At 42.6% G+C, this 14,847-nt stretch overlaps 1 pseudogene; it reads right to left on the bottom strand.

The window, feature by feature from the left end:
• Window positions 1-11,481: 11,481 nt before the first annotated feature.
• LOC101132415 (putative POM121-like protein 1) lies at window positions 11,482-14,364 on the bottom strand (annotated as a pseudogene).
• Between the last annotated feature and the right edge of the window lie 483 nt (window positions 14,365-14,847).

Genomic DNA, 14,847 nt, shown 5'->3' with positions numbered 1-14,847 from the left:
AGACAGTAAAAACGTACATATTTTACCACATATATATTTTACTATATACTATGATTATGTAATAAACATGTTATATAACTAAAACGTGTACATATCGTACATGTAATATATATTTGTTATAAAAAACTATACAAAGCCATTACAAAGATGTACACTCAACACTATGGTTAAGTCACAATGGAATTCTGGAAAATTTCTCTCACAGTAAGGCAAGGATAATAAAACAGAACAACAACACTGAAAGAACCAACAGAAAACAAAAATTACATTGCATACTTTGATATGTCAATGATTACATTAAATATATTATCAAAATGCACCAATAGAAAGCAGAGAGGGATAATGTGAATTTTAGTTAAGTGATACTGAAAGTCTAAACCAATATCAGATGGAAAGAGCCAAGAAAACACGTACTCTGATGGTGCTCATTTTTCCTATTGATCTTCTGATGTTTCCCATTGGCTATACTCGTTAGAAATACCAAGAACAAGAGTATACATTCCAGAAAACATGCACATCTGCCTCCTGTGGCAGAAAACATGAGAGCAAATTGAAATAAGTAATACATTAGTTTAACTGAAACATAAATATACATATTTCTAATTTTCCTTCCTGCTTCCAAAGGCATTATCTTATTAAAACTCTAGAGTATGGGCACCCTGTTCTGTAAACAACTCTAAAATATAGAGTTAGTTCTGTCTTTAACTGCACTGAGAGTTACCATGTAGTATTTGATAGAATGAAAAATATGTGGTCAATACATTTTTACCTATAAAACCTGCAAAATATTAATTAAATAAATATATTACCTCTTTGCCTCTCCTTCTGTCTCTCTTTATCTCTCCTTCTGGACACACACACACACACACACAAGTACACCCATACATATACTACATGTTTAACGTGTGTATGGACATTACATATTGGTTTATACACAGAGAAATGCATATATAATATGCAGACTTGACAAGGTCATGGGAAAACAGACCTTGTGGTGTAATGGTTGGCAGTGTAATTAGTCACAGCCTGTCTTCAGGTAAATTTGAGTGTGTGTGTGAGTGTGTGAAAACTCAAATGAGTATATATCTTCTATAAAGTATATCTGCATCTATAAAATTATCTTAATGATATTATTAAAAATATGTGCAAAGATTTTACTGTAAGCATATTAGTGGTCATTTATGATAAGAAAAAATATGACAATTTAAAAGTTGTTCTATAATACAGTGCTGATGAAGTGAATGTTTGTATATATAGAACCAACTATTATACATTCATAAAAATGGTATTATTGAGTATTAGTTATTGACAATAAATATTGCTCTGGCTGAGTTTGTTAAGCTTATATGCACAGTACTGTGTTTAAAGGCATTTTCATATGAAGTTTACTTTCCAACTCTATTTTTATCTGAAGTTTACATTTCAACATATATTAGTCCTTTGACCTAGGCTGTTAAATAGCTTTCATAAACTCTCATTAAAATTGCATATAAAATAATAGCAAATATCTCATAGTGTTATTTTGCAGGTTTAAAGAAAAAGTGAATACAAAGTTCTGAGGGAGCATCTGGCATATAACATGTGCACTATAAATTAACAAGAAATCTGATTAGGTATCCAAAAGATTTTATTGGATTATCTTGAGTCATTTCAATATGCAGAAAAAAACACATAATTGAAAGTTTCATGTATTAGAGATGTATATTATATGAGTATTTTTAGAAATATTTGGTTCATCATGAATATTAGTGGTAAGAAAAAATAAAGAAACAGGAATGTCATTAATTCTGAGGACTTTAAGTAGTTTTTTTTTGAGAATGCACACTTCCCTAAAAAATGAGCTCTAGAAAGGGGAAATCTACCATATGCTTCATTTTTTTTCTTACTTTTCCTTAAACTGGAAATAACCATATTTATCTTATTTAAATAATTACCTAGTTCACAAATTCAGTTGATTTTGTTTAAGTCTAATATTTGGATTTTTAGTAGAGATAGGGTTTCACCATGTTGGCCAGGCCGGTCTCCAACTCCTGACCTCAAGTGATCCACCCGCCTTGGCCTCCCAAAGTGCTGGGATTACAGGTGTGAGCCACCGCACCCAGCCAGTATATCTTATTCTTATGTAAACTGTAAACTATGATGGCAAGATTTGGAGAAACAAATACTATCAGGCATGGTGGGAGTATAAATTGGCACTGTCTCATAGACGGCAATTTGGCATTCTCTTCCAAATTACAAATGCATATACCCTCTGAACAAGTAATCCACTTTTAGGAATTCCTCTGACAGATATATCCACATATGTGGAAATGGTCAGGAACAAGTTTATTTATTATAGCATTATATGTAATGATGACACATGTTTTCTTGAATTTTTTTTCAGCATAAAATAACAGTCTGATAATATATTCTTTTTCCTTTAAAAAAATTCCACAGCTATATTCTTTGTCTTTTATATCTTAGAACAGTACAGAGTGTGACCAGTGGCTGAACTCTAGTCCATGGCTTGTTTTTGTACGACACTTGAACTAAGAATGATTTTTACAGTTTTAAAGGGTTGTGAAACAAACCCCAGAATAATGAAGAAGAATGTGATACACAGATCATATATGGCTTGCAAAGCCTCAAATATTTATCTGGTCCTTCACATAAAGTTTGCTGACCCTACTGTAAAAGCTCTTCACAACTGCTTATTATTTTGCTCTTCTTATTTACGCTCTCTGCCTGGTGAGATACAGGCTGAAAAGATTCTTCTTGTATCTCCTTACCTTCTTAACCTCACTGCTTGTGGCCAGTGGAATGTGTCTGTGATCTTAGGAAGTTTGAGGGAGCTGGGGCTGAGAGTAATCCTTATATGTGTGTTGGGGATTCTCTCCTCTATGTGATGGATGCTATAGTTTTGTTGTTGTAAACTGTGCAACAGAGTGAGACTGCGTCTCACTCTGTTGCCCAGGCTGGAGTGCAGTGGCGCCATCTCCGCTCACTGCAAGCTCTGCCTCCTGGGTTCACGCCATTCTCCTGCCTCAGCCACCCGAGGAGCTGGGACTACAGGTGCCCGCCACCACACCTGGCTAATTTTTTGTATTTTTAGTAGAGACGGGGTTTCACGGTGTTAGCCAGGATGGTCTTGATCTTCTGACCTCATGATCTGCCCGCCTCAGCCTCCCAAAGTGCTGGGATTACAGGCGTGAGCCACTGCTCCTGGCCCATATGCTGTAGTTTTAGGAAAGATAGTAGGTTTTTGACTATATGTCTTTGTTTTATTAACCCTATATTATCTCTTCCACATTGTTTTTTGTGCCTGCTGCCTAATTTTTGTGACAACCGCTTCCATAAGGGCATCCTTGCTGCTTTGAGAACGAACTGCCCATGGACTTCATGGTTTCTGGGTAGTTTCATGTGAGGCTGTTGCACTCTTTCTGGGAGGTGCTTTCCTAATCATTCTGATCTTTTCCTACTAGAAATTTCTGGATAATTTCCAGTTTTCAGTAGTACTTTCATTTATCCTGATTTTATATTTTTCTAGGTTATTTCTTTTGGCATTTGGAGTAGGGAAGTCTGATGAAGTCCTCAGCTCTTTTTCCTTAGACGTCTTCTATATTTCCTATTTCCAAATTCTTAAGGATTCCTTATTTCTATTCTTTTTTTGCACCCTCTGCAGAATCAACCTTATGTTGACAAAATATATTTTTACATTTTTGGGTGACATTTACAAGTCCTTAATTAATTAATTAATTAATTAATTTTTTGAGATGGAGTCTCGTTCATTCACCCAGGCTGTAGTGCGGTGGCGTGATCTTGGCTCACTGCAAGCTCCGCCTCCCGGATTCATGCCATTCTCCTGGCTCAGCCTCCTGAGTAGCTGGGACTACAGGCGCCTGCCATGACGCCTGGCTAATTTTTTGTATTTTCAGTAGAGACGGGGTTTCACCGTGTTAGCCAGAATGGTCTCGATCGCCTGACCTCGTAATCCGCCCGCCTTGGCCTCCCAAAGTGTTAGGATTACAGGCGTGAGCCACAGCGCCCGGCCCAAGTCCTTAATTTGTAAGTCTTGAGTATTTTGGTTAGCGATAATTAAGACATGTGCTAAACATATACTAACTTGTAGTGCATTTGAAATAACATTGCACTTGGCTACCAAGATTTTATACTCCTCAAATAATCTTAGCATTGGAAATAAAGTAGTAATAATAATAATTACTTGTTTCAGTTACTGTACTAGGTGTCTATGTATATTATTTTTAATCCTCACCCAATTTTATAAAAAGTATTATTTCTCATGTTTTTTTCAGTGGAGGAAACCAGGACTCAGCAAAGTTATATTAACTAGTACATGAACTCTGTGGGTTCAGGAGCATCTCTGTATAGTGCTGCCATCTAGTCTTGTCTCCTCATTTTCCATGAAATAAGGAGACTGAGGCTGGGCGTGGTGGCTCATGCCTGTAATCCCAGCACTTTGGGAGGCCAAGGTGGGCGGAACACGAGGTCAGGAGTTTGAGACCAGCCTGACCAACATGGCGAAACCCCGTCTCTACTAAAAATACAAAAATTAGCCCAGCGTGGTGGCACGCGCCTGTAATCCCAGCTACTTAGGAGGCTGAAGCAGGAGAATTGCTTGAACCCAGGAGGTGGTGGTTGCAGTGAGCTGAGATCGTGCCACTGCACTCCAGCCTGGGTGACAGAGCGAGACTCTGTATCGAAAAAAAAAAAAAGAGACTGAGTCTAGTGAAGCCAGTGGACTTGCTCATCATCACGCAGCTAGTTAGCAGCAGAATGAGGACTTGGATCGCTGAACTCCTGACTCACATTCCGGTGCACTTTTCACTACAGCAGGACACCTTGGCTCCTGAGCCCCAAGTGACAGCCCCAAACAGCTGTGTTTATCTGTCTTGCATGTCCCAGCTTGTTTTGCTAGCTGAGCAAAAACTACTTAAAAGGATCCTCAATCTTCACCTTCCCACTCCCTTCCACTTCTACTCATATACTCCCACTTGCCCCATGAATAACTTCACAGAAACAATTGTGCAATGTCACTAAGCCTTCCTCTGGTGTCAGAGTTACTCCCTGAGAGAGCATTCACTTCCTCATGACTCCGGTTTACTGGTTAGATTGGCTTTCCCTCTCTTCTCTTTGATCGGAATCTTCGTTGTTTAGGCAGGAATTTGAGGAGCAGATGTTATGCCCCTTGAACAGGCCCTTTAATTCTCCTTAGTACTGTGTCTAATGACTCTTAATCCTGTCCTTTTAACTCTGTGGCTAGCAGATTTCAGAGTGAAGTGAGACAGGAATGATGAGCTTGATGCTGAACATTTCATTTTAATGTTTTTAATGTTGGCAAAGTAGTCTACAGAGAGTACATGACAAACAGTGAGACAGAGGGAAAATGTTAAAAGTGTTCCTATATAGCAGAAAAACATTAGTGTGGGATCACTGAAATTTTGGGTTTCCCGTCAAATGTAGATAGAACAGTTTGGTTGATTAGTTTGCCAGAGAAATGGAGCCATTGACTGTTTCTACTTTGTCTTCTTAAACTTTTACATTTTTTAGATTTTCATTTCCCTTTTAAAATAAATCATCAGGGCCGGGCGCGGTGGCTCACGCCTGTAATCCCAGCACTTTGGGAGGCCGAGGCGGGTGGATCACAAGGTCAGGAGATCGAGACCATCCTGGCTAACACGGTGAAACCCCGTCTCTACTAAAAATACTAAAAATTAGCTGGGCGTGGTGGCGGGCGCCTGTAGTCCCAGCTACTCGGGAGGCTGAGGCAGGAGAATGGCGTGAACCCAGGAGGCGGAGCTTGCAGTGAGCCGAGATCGCGCCACTGCACTCCAGCCTGGGTGACAGAGCGAGACTCCGTCTCAAAAAAAAAAAATAAATAAAAATAAAAATAAATAAATAAATAAATAAATAAATAAATAAATCATCAGAAGAAACAAAGTGATCTCTTATTTTTCATGGTTACTGGAGAAAATTACACTTCCCCCAAATGGGAGTAGCATTAACAAGCATATATCCTGTGAACTGATTCCTTCCATTCTTTAGAGACTTTGGTTTAGCACTCTGAACTGATTATCAGATCTTATGTGTTTGCTAATATATAAAATAACAAATTAGACATAATGCCCTATAATTTTCTCAGTTTGATTAATTGCCTGAAATTTGATCTATCAGTCAGTGTTTGATTAGAATAGAGAAATCACATGTAATTTGAACAAGGAAAGATTAATACGAAGAACTGCTAGCTATAACAGGGTTTTGGAGCAATGAGGATTGGCTAGTAAAAAGTAAAGAGAACTCTAAGGAATATAAGAATAACAGATAAAAGGAGCATCAACCCCTGGGGTTGAGATACAACATCCAGGGCCTCTGGGATTAAGATCCAGACCCTGTTTGAGGGGGCATGGCTGTGGCTCACTGAATGAAGAGAAGTTGCTGTGGTAGAAATCTGTCTCATCAGAATCACTGTGCTATAATACTGCCTTGTGGAGGTACTGGTGGAAGATACTGGGTGCTGCTGACTGCTGTGCACTTCAGGAGCCTGACAATGGAGCAAACTGCACGGGTTCTGGATCTGGACACTGGAGAAGCTGTGTTGCAGTACAGAAGGCTGCCAAGAGGAGCACACAAGACTCTTGGAAAGAAGAGGAAAATCTCCTCTTACAATGTCGATCTAACATCATGCCAACCAGCAAAGGAAAAATGTTTCAAGGGTCCAAGTTCATTTCTGCAGAGCAGACAGGAAGGGATGAATTCGGAGCTGAGAGACAATAAGTGGACAACTGGCACATTTGGTCAAACTTGTAATTTTACATCTTAGATGGACAAATTTAAACACAAGTCCATAGGTGTTTTCCTTACAAGCTTACATTTAAATTTGGGATCCTGGTCAGAATTTTGCTAAGGACTTCATTCTTTCCCAGTGTTTCAGGAAGGATACCATGGGGCCAGAGCCACTTTTCTTTATTGTAAGGCCCTGGGCTGTGGCCCCTTTTGCTTTTCTGGGCTCCTTTATCATGGGCATCTGTTTTGGGAGCTTCATTTCCTCATCCGCTTTGACACTTTAATCTTGGATGTTGTAGTGAAATGCTTCACATTGTCACGCATTCTAATCTCAGAGACCACTCCAAATCTTTTTGAATTTTCTTGGCCATTGGAATTAGTACTCTGGAATCAGTACATTAAGAATGGTTTTTTAAAAACTATCAGCTAGAATTTCAACATTTTAGAAGAAATGATCAGTATAAATTTGGAGAAGTTTCTAGCTAGTAGTAGCTGTGCAGAAAAACAGTTTGATTGATAAGTATCTGATTTGGATTTAGGAACCAGCTAGGATGAAAAATTCAATTGAGGTCTGGCCAGATAGACATAAATTTTATTTTTCCTTTATATTCTGTGTCCAAAAGACAAATTTTCATGAGTTTTTTTTTTTTTTCTGAAGTATCCGTTTGTTTCTCAGCTTTGGAATTAGAGGTGTAGAAAATAAACGGGACTCAACAGCCTAAGATTTTGTTTAAAAAGATGTTCTTATTTATTTATATTAAAAAAATTTCTAAACTTTTTTTTTTGCAAGAAACTGTATGTCAGCATTTTCATTTTTGATAGATCAATTTTATATTTGGGATTTTGATTATTAAGTTGTTTCTGCACCAGAATTCCTTATGGATTTTTGTAATAATCTGTATTTAGTGTGTTTAATTATTTGCTTTCCATTTATATTTATTTTGGGATTTCTTTTTTAAGAGAATGGCACCTGTGACAGCATACTGTTAATATTACCCTTGTATCGTACTTTACCATGCCATCTCTGAAGAATATTACAGACCATTTTGGAGCATGGTGAATAACAAATTTTTACCTTAGGAGTTCACTTGAATAGTCATTTTTATATTTGTGACTGCAAGTCACTTTTGGGGGCTGTACTTCCTTAGTACTGGTAGCATTATTATCCAATGGACTTTTATAGCTTTCATTAGGTTTTCTTTTGTTTTTGTTCTTTAAAGAACATTTTACTTATCTTAGTATTTCATTTTTCATCTATATTATGAGGCAGTAAGAGTCTTCTGTTTTTCCAAAGTTGAGACTGCTTTATATTTATTTCATATTGTCTACAGCTGTAGAGTTCAATACATTAGCCACTAGCCACATGTGGTTATTTAAATAAGATAAAATAAAAATTGGCCGGGCGTGGTGGCTCACGCCTGTAATCCCAGCACTTTGGGAGGCCGAGGCGGGCAGATCATGAGGTCAGGAGATCGAGACCATCCTTACTAAGACGGTGAAACCCCATCTCTGTTAAAAATACAAAAAATTAGCCGGGCGTGGTGGCGGGTGCCTGCAGTCCCAGCTACTCAGGAGGCTGAGGCAGGAGAATGGCGTGAACCTGGGAGGCAGAGTTTGCAGTGAGCCGAGATGGCGCCACTGCACTCCAGCCTGGGGGACAGAGCGAGACTCCATCTCAAAAAAAAAAAAAAAAAAAAAAAAATTAAAAATTAAGTTCTTTAGTTGCACTAGCCGTATTTCAAATACTTGATGGATACATGTGGCTAGTGGCTAACATAATGGATAGCACAGATATAAAACATTTCCTTGTCATATAAAGTTCTATTGGATAGTGCTGGTCTGTAGCTTATAGGATGGTATCTTAGTCTGCTTCAGCTGCTAAAACAGAATACCATAAATTAGGTAGCTTAAGCAGTAGATATTTTGACCAGGCATGGTGGCTTATGCCTGTATTCCTAACACTTTGGGAGGCCGAGGCAGGTGGATAACTTGAGCTCAGGAGTTTGAGACTAGCCTGGGCAGCATGGCAAAACCTTGTCTCTACAAAAATTAGCTGGGCATGGTGGTGCACACCTGTAGTCTGAGCTACTTGGGAGGCTGAGGTGGGAGAATTGCTTGAACCTGGGAGGCGGAGGTTGCAGTGAGCCATGATCGCACCACTGTACTCCAGCCTGGATGACAGAATGAGACTCTGTCTCAAAAAAAAAAAAAAAAAAAAAAAAAAAACAAAAAACAAGAGATATTTCTCACAGTTCTGGAGGCTGGAAGTGCAAGATCAAAGTGTTGGCAAATTACGTTTCTTAAAGAGGGCCTGCTTCCTAGATTGGAAATGGCCATCTTCTCTCAGTATCCTCACATGGTAGGGAGAAAAGCAGCTCTAGTGTCTCTTCTTATAAAGGAAGTAATGCCACCATAGGGGCTCTATTCTCATGACCTCATCTAAACCTAATTCTCTCCTAAAGGCCACGCCTCCCAATATCCTCACCTTGGGGGTTAGGGCTTTATCATATGAATTTTTTTTTTTTTTTTTGAGACAGAGTCTCACTCTGTCTGTCACCCAGGCTGGAGTGCAGTGGCACAATCTCGGCTCTCTACAAGCTCCACCTCCTGGGTTCACGCCATTCTCCTGCGTCAGCCTCCTCAGTAGCTGGGACTAAGGCGCCCGCCACTGCGCCCGGCTAATTTTTTGTATTTTTAGTAGAGACGGGGTTTTACCATGTTAGCCAGGATGATCTCGATCTCCTGACCTGGTGATCCACCTGCCTCAGCCTCCCAAAGTGCTGGGATTACAGGCATGAGCCACCGCGCCCGGCCTATCATATGAATTTTGAGGGAACACAAACATGCAGTCTGTAGCAGATGGTAATAGGCTGATATATTGCACTTGTTGATGTAAATCTGATAGGTTTCTTTCTCTCCAAGGACAGCTTTTTAAATATTTAACAATACCAATAATTTTTCAGGTTCTGTGAGAATTTTGTAATTTATAATTTGCAAACTTAAAATAATCTATAATCTATTTTGTCCTAACAATTACAAATGTATTTTTTATTTCAGATTATATATATTCCTACCAGATGGAGATAATTACAGCTTTAAAAATTTTTATTTTTTCCTTTTATTTCACATATTGACATTAAATTTTTATTGACACATACTTGTACATATATATGGGGTACAATGTGATGTTTTAATACATGTACTCAATGTGTAATGATCAAATCAGGGTAATTTGCATAATGATTTTTGTGTAGGGAGAAAATTCAAAATCTACTCTTCTGGCTATTTTCAAATATATAATATGTTATTGTTAACTATACTCATCCTACTATGCAATAGGACACCAGAACTTATTCCTGGGTTCTACATCTGTTTATTAAGCCAACCAAGGATTGGAAATATTGGAAAAAAAAATTGCGTCTGTACTGAACATGTACAGACTTTTTTCTTGTCCTTATTCCTTACACAATATAGTACAATAACTATTTGCATGACATTTACATTGGATATTATGAGTGATCTAGAGTTGATATGAAGTATATGGGAGGATGTGCAAAGGTGATGTGCAAATACTATGTCATTTTATATCAGGGACTTGAGTATCCTTTGTTATCCTCAGGAGATCCTGAAACGAGTCCCCCATGGATACTGAGGGCTGACTGTATAGTCCTATCCTCATGGAACTTTCATTCTAATGAGGGAAGACTGACTATAAACAAAATATGTATAATAGGTGGTGGTAAGTACCATGGAGAAGTAACAAATGGGGCAAAGTGAGTTATACAGCTCCATTCTTAGAAACCTTGGAGTACTTTTCTTAGTTTATACTCGTGGTGGTTTCCTTTTGTCTCCTTTATTACATGGGACTCTGACATGTGCCCATAGCTAGGGTGGCAGTAGGATCTACCCGATAGTAGGGTGGCAGTAGGATCTACCCGAAAAGCATCCTGCTGATACAGGACCAAAGCATCCTGTTGTTCTCGAGCCTATAAAAAGAGCTAATGGTCTTGCTTCTCTTAACTGTGGCCTCCTACACTGTGTTTTGGATGATTGGTGATGTCTTGGATATTCTGTTTCTTTGGAACTTTGAATATACAACACTTTGCTAGGGAATTAGCAATGGAAGCAGAGCAAAGATGTACAGAGGAAACATTGCATAACTCTGATGGAATTGAAGTCATGAGGCAGCAGAAAGCTTAAATAGGCAGAGTGGGAGGGTTAGAGGGAACTTAATTGGGAGTAACAGAAGTAATAGTTAACGGAGCCAGAATGCTTGAGTCATATAATTGCAAAGCAGAATTGGGAGCAACAGATGCTAAAGAATAGTTGCTGTAGTTCCTCTTTGGGTCGTAGGAGCAGTTGTCATATTACTATATAGCTACTGAATGAAGAAGAGTTCTTAGTGAGGCCTGGGTGAACAGCTCTTCTTAGTATTCTGTGTGACCCCATTTGACCTTTTAACAAATCTCTAAGTAAATAAATAGCCCCTAAGGTAAACTAAGTTTTTCTCTGCTATTTTTTTGCTTGAGAGAGCTATAACTGTAATAGACTTATATTTCTGAACATTTTAGTGTTTGCCAATATTTGGTAATATTTATGTTTCCTATATTTGTAATGAACATTCTTCTTCCGGTACATATTTTGTTAAATTATTGTTTCATGCACAAAAGTTCACCTTTTATTGTATAAAATTGACTCAGATTAATTTATACACATTGACAATGGGTAAATAGAATTTTTCAGATTATTAAAAGCTGAAGGATGCCCATGTAAGCAAAAAAAAAACAAAAAAAAACCAACAAAAATAAACCCAAACCCCTCAAACAATTTCGAACACAAAACATTCTTCTCATGCCGGCATCCATGCTTGCAGCTGTGAAGGGGGCAGGAATCAGTGAGGTGACCTGGGCTGAGTCCCGGGAGTGGGAAGAGGTGGCAGGAAGGGGATCTGAGGAGGAGAACAGGGGTCCTGGTGGTCTGTGCTTCTTTCCAGACACGGGAGCTGTAGAGGGGACTTCTGCAGCAGATGCTAGGGGGGCCACTAGGCCCAGGCAGTCTTGGGACTTGGGTCTGTCCTGCTGTGCATCCATAGTGGGTGCTTTAGAAATGGCAGGCCCACCAGAAGCCCCTGTTGCAAGTGAGGACAAAGTGTGGGAAGGCCGTGAGTGTCTGCAGTCCGAGATAGCCTTGTCCTCAACCTGCAGTGCACTGTTGATGTGGGGCCTAGAGGCCTGGGATCTGGGGGAGCCACCCCTGGGGGCAAGTGTCTGCCCTGGTGCTGTATCTGCCTTCTTTTCACAACGGCTGTGACCCGAAGAGACAGCCTGAGGTCCATCCTCACTCACTGTGTTTGAGGAACTGAGGGCCAGCTGGCAGTGGGATGAGGCTGGCCCCCTCCTCTGCTTTAGTTCTGGGAGGCCTTCCATAGAGCTGTAGGAGCTCGAGCTGGCATTTCGTTTGGGGCATGATCTGGTCCGGGAGGTCTGGGATCTCTGGTTATATCTCACTTCTGACCTCTGGGCACCTGCTGCAGCTGTGGCTGAGGCCCAGAAATATGAGGGGCCTCCATCCACTGCATTGAGTAGTGACCCCAACCTGGCGATCAATGTGGAGGGGGGAGGGGCTGCTGCGGCAGCTGCAGGAGCCAACGTGCCAGGCCTTCTTCTTCTCATGCCGGCATCCATGCTTGCAGCTGTGAAGGGGGCAGGAATCAGCGAGGTGACCTGGGCTGAGTCCCGGGAGTGGGAAGAGGTGGCAGGAAGGGGATCTGAGGAGGAGAACAGGGGTCCTGGTGGTCTGTGCTTCTTCCCAGACACAGGAGCTGTAGAGGGGACCTCTGCAGCAGATGCTAGGGGGGCCACTAGGCCCAGGCAGTCTTGGGACTTGGGTCTGTCCTGCTGTGCATCCATAGTGGGTGCTTTAGAAATGGGAGACACACCCGACGCCCCTGTTGCAAGTGAGGACAAAATGTGGGAAGGCCGTGAGTGTCTGCAGTCTGAGATGGCCTTGTCCTCAACCTGCAGTGCACTGTTCATCCGCTGGAATGCCGCCTCTTTTTCCAGGTGCAGGTCTTCGGCAGTGACCCGGTACCCTGGCTCTAAGGGAGGTGGCAGCATCAAAGGCTCCCCTCGCCTGCGTGGCAGCCCGGGAATCTTGTGTCTATGGGGCCTAGAGGCCTGGGATCTGGGGGAGCCACCCCTTGGGGCGAGTGTCTGCCCTGGTGCTGTATCTGCCGCCTTTTCACACCGTGTGTGACCCGAAGAGACAGCCTGAAGCCTGTCCTCACTCACTGTCTTTGAGTAACTGAGGGTCAGCTGGCAGTGGGATGAGGCTGGCCCCCTCCTCTGCTTTAGCCCCGGCAAGCCTCCCATGGAGCTGTAGGAGCTGGAGATGGCATTTCGTTTGGTGCACGAGCTCGTCCAGGAGGTCTGGGATGTCTGGTTATATCTGATTTCTGAGCTCTGGGCATGGAGGTCTGTCTGCAGAGGCCTGGGCCTGGGCACAAACGGAGAGAGGCCTCCATTGTCCCGCAGAGGCCGAAATGCAGACCGTGCATCCCCAATGACCTCGGGGACAGTTCTCTGATCATCAGGATTTTCTTGGACTCTAGGGTCCTTGTCCTGCTCAGGCATCCCTGCCCCGCTCTCCTGCCCTGCTGGCCCCCTCCTCCACTTTAGCCCCAGCAAGCCTCCAGCGGAGCTGTAGGAGCTGGAGATGGCATTTTGGTTGGTGCACGAGCTCGTCCAGGTGGTCTGGGATGTCTGGTTATATCTGATTTCTGACCTCTGGGCATGGAGGTATGTCTGCAGAGGCCTGGGCACAAAGGGAGAGAGGACTCCATTGTCCCGCAGGGGCCGAAATGCAGACCGTGCATCCCCGGTGACCTCAGGGACCCTTCTCTGATCATCAGGATTCTCTTGGACTCTAGGGTCCTTGTCCTGCTGAGGCATCCCTGCCCTGCTCTCCTTGAGGGCCCTCAACACTATCTTCCCTGGACACAAGTCTGGGGACAGCCGGGTGTTGTGGACCCCAAAGGGGTGACTACCTGCTCCTGGGCCCCACAGAGTCCTTGTGCTCAGTGTAGTGGCTGAGCTGGAGGAAGCCCTGGAACTTGGAGCACACAGCACTGGCTTGCTGTGGTACCTGTGCTGTGAAATTGAAGGCAGAATCACCAGGATGGAACACAGGTCTTGCAGGATCACGGAAAACCTTCTTAGAGTTGTCTTGACACCACTGATGTCGAGTGTCCGGGTGCTTGTAGGATGGCCTGCCACTCAGTCCAGGGGCAGCAGCAACGGGGAGATCCCACAAGCAAAGTGAACTGGGGGATGGGCTGAAGGGGCTCCAGGCAACTGAGCCCTACTCGCAGGTCCTTGGCCTTGGCCCAAACAGGAATGAGGGGCACAGAGTGCCTGGGTAACTGCTCCTGGGAGCAGTGGGGAACCGTCGGATGCTTGAACTCTCGAGAGCTGGGCTCTGAGCGTCCTCGTCCAGCTGCCAACTCGGCCAAAGGCTAAGCCAGCAGACTCTTCTGTTGCCGGGCAACGCACCTTTAAACCTGAGGGAGTGGGCACGTGAGCACATAATGGCACCAGTGACAGAGCGACCATAATGGATTAATAAGCGCAGCCAGGTACCCGTGCAAGGCACTTGCTGGCAATGGCAGGAGGCGGACGTGGGGGGTCGTGCAATAGGTACTGGAGGCAGAGACTCGGGCACAAAGGTCGCGGGAGGAACAGGTGCCCACAGTGGCTGCAGATCTGCCCCTGGATCACTGAAGATTCCTGCTGTCCTGCTGAGGTGGAGACTGCAGTGAGCTGAGATCGCACCATTGCACTCCAGCCTGGGCAACAAGTGCAAAACTCAGTCTCCAGATAAAAAAAAGAGAAAGAAAAAAAAGAGGCTGGGTGTGGTGGCTTATGCCTATAATCCTAGCACTTTGGGAGGTCGGGGTGGACGGATCACAAGATCAGGAGTTGGAGACTAGCCTGGCCAACATAGTGAAACCCCGTCTCTAGTAAAAATACAAAATTTAGTCAGACATGGTGGGCAGGAGAGAGCATGTGC

The sequence above is a fragment of the Gorilla gorilla genome, chromosome 11, assembly GCF_029281585.2.
Source record: "Gorilla gorilla gorilla isolate KB3781 chromosome 11, NHGRI_mGorGor1-v2.1_pri, whole genome shotgun sequence".
Taxonomy (NCBI): Eukaryota; Metazoa; Chordata; class Mammalia; order Primates; family Hominidae; genus Gorilla; species Gorilla gorilla.
Note: the sequence above shows the minus strand (reverse complement) of the source record. Positions and strands in the feature narration are given on the sequence as shown.